Below are 4,839 nucleotides of genomic sequence, written 5' to 3'. Positions count from 1 at the left end.
CAACTGATTTAATAGTGGCATAATTAAAAACTCCAAAATTTGGCACGCCACCTCGGCTGGAGAGGGTGAGAGAGAAAACGGTGGTAATTAGCCCACAGGGGACTGAATAATAAGCCATCCCCAAAAACCTTTAATCTCACAGCCACTCCGTCCTGAAACTTGATTTCATTTTTTTTTAAATTTATTCTACTACCGGTACATTTTTATACTGTTAAACCTCTAAAAAATCTTTGAATGCCGTGAGATCTCATTAATTAATAATAAAAATAAAATACAAATTAGAGTGTGAAAGAGAGAGGACTGCACACTGCTAGGCTCTCAGAAATATATTTTGCAAAAAATATCTTTGCCTTCAGATAAAAGCCTTGCTTTCTGTCTTATGAGAGATTAAAAAAATATTTCTGGGACCCTAACAACGTGCGGACCGCTCTTAAATTTTTGTCGTGCAGTCACATTTTGCTTGGATGTGAGCTCACCAATCTGCACTTCAAAACTCCAAATCTGGAATTTAATTTTGCCCTCAAGTGAATCGATTAATAGACGTCGCTCGCTGGTTGCCACTTATCATCTCGAGCAATAAAGGTTTCAGATAAGATGAAATTGTACATATCACTATGGGGCAAATGGGCAGTAATCTGCACAAGGAAGGGTGTGTCATCAAGGTCAAAGGACACATAGTGCACTCGTAAAAAAATATATTATTAGAGCTGTTGCCACTTCCTACTACCTGCCAAAACATTTTTTATTGTATTAATTTTTAGTTGGTGGACTTGAAGAGCCATGATTCTAGATGGTATTGTAATTTAAAGAATATTTAGCCAAAACAAGGTTAAAACAATACCCATTAATGATGATTTTCATTAGTTGAAGCAGGCAGGGCGCTGACTCTGACGTGTCTCCCTCTGCTGTTCACAACCCGCAACTGTACCTCCCCCCAAACACGGAACTGTGAATGTACAGCTTAATGGACAATAAAAATAAAATCAAACTACACGAGAAAGCGCGAGCAACTCCAACGGAAAAAAAAGGTTATTCAATTTATAGTTTTTATATTTTTCAGGTACCTGAAACTACTCCGCCTACTTCATTTAGACACCGACACGTCAGCATGTGATTGCATTTTTATACCTTTGAATCCTCCAAACTGCACTATAAATGTATGATAAAAAATAAAACTAGCAGATGTAGCCTTTACTGTATCTGTATAGAACATCTAAGCTATTTTAAAGGGTTCTCTTAGGATGCACTCACAACCACCAGGTCTTAGCAGAAGTAGTATAAATAGTATATCTTAATAGACCATCGTGTAAATACTGTATCTGTGCAATATAGGAGAGAAAAACTATGAATATTCTGTATAGCTGCTGTATGTACTGATAGGCACTTGATAGGCATATTCCCTATATCCCACAAGGTACTGTATACTCTAGCTGCAATTATGTCTTTACAAAAGAAATCTGGAAAATAAAGATGGAAATACGTAAATATATATAGTATATTTGTAAGAAGTTATTTATTTCACTCTTATGTGTGTTGTAGAAGGCCAGACATGTGGTTATGCGTTATCTGAATGGTTTTCTGTATTCTACTCTTTGTGACGTTATTCAAGCTTTAAAAAAAAAAGAACAAATCTGACTTAAAATGTGTGGAGACAGACTGAAAGACAAACAGGAAGACAGCGACATGCTTACTCTGCTCCTCTTCCTCAACACAACCCTCACAATCATTATCAATTTCCTTGTTTTCATCTCAACGCAAAAAGCATATTAGCATATAGTATATATTACACTGTGAAGTATGACTCAAGAACCGGCTGCCCCTTTATCCAGCTGTGTGAAGCTATGTATAAAACAACACCACTATGATCACCATAAAAAAAAGAAGCAGCAGGAAGCTTGAAATAAAGAAGTCTAACAATGAAAATAAACGTACAGCAAGAGGACAACAATGCACTGTAGACTCTGTGTCTCTACACTAAGATAAAAACAAAACATGAACAGTAATATAGTTGAAACACAACACAAGCAGAGGCGGGCTCAAGGCGTTTATGTACTTTTGTTCTGGAAAATATGCAAACACTTTGCAAACATAAAGCTTAGAATCTTTTTTCTGAACTAACAACTAGGAAAAATGCACGACTGAGATAAGGACTCGTTTTTGTGGATCAACGCTGCATCTACAAGGCCCGGGGTTACGCTAAAGCACGTTATGACACACCGGAGAGAAGGTTCTCCTCCAGGCCCGGTCTGCAATCCAACTCTTTTTACGATACGGACAGCCCTCTGACGATGGGACGAGTTATTAGCCCTCATCCAGATCACGCTGTGATTGGCTACTTTTGTTATTTCCAGAAAGCGACAAAGAATCAATATAGAGTCATTATGAAATGAAATATTGTATAAAAAACCAACATCAAGCTACTTAACCTACTATTTAGAGACCAATGATACCACAAAGCTGGTTGTACTCATCTAGCTACAGTCAATAGTGCATTTGATATACGGTATGTGTCTACACAAAATAGGAAACACAAATATTTTTTTAGGTGGCAAGAAGGAATGCTCGATCACTGAATTACACATATTACACGGAAACAATTCAATTTAATGCCTTGCCTCTGCTTCCAAAGGAGCGGTGACGTCGGTTTGGCAGCGTTTCACTTGGTACTGAACGGACAACAGACAGCAACATCTGGAGCCGCGTGCTAAACATGTGGCAGTACTGAAAGAGATCGCGGCAGTTGCTTACATCTATCTATTTAGTGCATTGTCTGGTTAAGGCATGAGATTACCCTCCACGTGCTGTGTAGAGACAAATATAGCACTAGCATGCAGCAATATCGCCATTCGGGCAACGACAGCTACAAACAGGAACCACACAGTTTAGGCTTATATGAACACCAGAGGAGACGGGGCCCGATCAAATGTTAAAATAGCGTGCTACTTTTACTGCGGGGGGGGGGGGGGGGGTCAGCATTTCTCACATGGGGTCTGTATATTCTTTTTTTATTTTTTATTTTCTTTTAATTTTTTAATAGAGCTGAGGAGAAATCAGGATGCAGGCCTCACATGCTTGACTTCACGTCAGCTGACTCCACAGGAAATCTAGTAGCAACTGGAACGAGCCCATCCAAACGAAGCACGAGAACGCAGAAGACGGCCTTCCACTCGACTACCAGAACCAACATCACGGGTGCCATATTTGCTCAAAAGGGTTTAGGACAGAGCTGCTTCTCATAGTACCTGTGTTGCATATTGCTAAGGAAGCCCTACAGTTCAGATATTCCACTTATCAATAGTTTGATTAGGCTTATATACCACACAGACATACAAAACACTAAGGAAGGGACACAACTGTGTACAACTGACACACAGATATCACAGAAGCTGCATTCCATCACCTCCCTACACCTTTAAACCCACAGAAGTTGACCTAGGACACATATATCATTGTTACACACACATTATAAAGGTATTATTATTATTATTATTATTAGTAATAATAATAGTAATGATTAACTCCGCAGATGGAGATGTCTTTATTATTACTGTCTCACTGTTGCTGTTGTTTGGCTTGGATATTCTGAGTTTGTAAAGAAATGCAATTGAATAACTGTTATATGGAGCTAATTCCATAAAAGAATGAATTCAAGCATCCAAACATAGATGAGCACACACAATGGTACATATTTAAGTCAAAATAAAAGCTTGCGTTAGCACAATTATATTCTGTAGATAACTGCAAGCAAGCAAGCAAAAAAAAAGCCAAGAACTGCTGAATTAATTAATGAAGAAATTGAAACAAAACTATTCTATTACATGTGAACTTTACAACCAAATGTTAGATTTTTTAAAAAAAAGGGAAAAAAAATCCTCTTTTCTAAAACTATAATATCTCTGTTAACAGTAGTGCACTTATTGGTTTAAGCAGTGCAACATATATGCAAGAAAATAATGCAGTCCACTTATCAAGATTTAAAAGAAATGTTTTTTTTTTCCTTTTGAAATTGAATAAAAGAAACTCGTAGAAGTTCATTGAAAGAAAATGATTAAATATTAAGCACAGGCGTTTTAAGAAAATGTGCAAAGTAGCACTTTGTTTTCTTGAATCTACGTTGCAGCGTTTTTCAAGACCACCGTATGCAGTTATTCTCTTAACAACTACGAAAGTGTTTGCTCATATAAATGAGCAAATCCTTCAGATTGCAGTTGCAGGCAGTTTTGGGTGTCTGTGTGTGTGTGTGTGGGTGTGGGTGTGGGTGTGCCGTGTGTTCTATATTTAATAAAAAACAATTTCATAAAGATTCAAATATCAGAAATGAGTTTAAGTGACGTGGTGCATGGATGACAATGCGTGCACACTAGCTTCCAAATCTATTCTGTACATGGCATGTCTATGTTTTTAGACAGCTCAGGAATGTATACTATTATCTAGAACGTCCATCAACTTGTGGTTTCCAATGAAAAGATGCGATTTTCGATAGCAATACTTGATTTGCTACGAGACCTTATTTCCTTTCAAAACGTTAAGTGCAAATTTGAGCCTTCGGGGAGAGGCAATACATAAACTGTAATCAATTTAGCCCACACTTGCTGAAATAGCTTTGCAGTAGCATTGAAGTCGGGGGTTATAGGATAAGTATGGCATTTATCTCCAATTCATATACACTTCAAATTACATCCCTCCCTCCCTCCCTCAGCAGTATTCCAATCAACAAGCAGCCTAACCCCCCTTTCCAATATTATAATTTACTCATCAAGTGAAAACTGTGTAGGCTGCTCAATGACAACAATAGTTCAAGTGGTAAATCATCTTTTAATCTACATCCTATAACAGTCA

Source organism: Brachionichthys hirsutus, chromosome 10 (assembly GCF_040956055.1).
Source record: "Brachionichthys hirsutus isolate HB-005 chromosome 10, CSIRO-AGI_Bhir_v1, whole genome shotgun sequence".
Taxonomy (NCBI): Eukaryota; Metazoa; Chordata; class Actinopteri; order Lophiiformes; family Brachionichthyidae; genus Brachionichthys; species Brachionichthys hirsutus.
The sequence above is the reverse complement of the archived record's forward strand: the minus strand, read 5'-3'. Positions refer to the sequence as shown.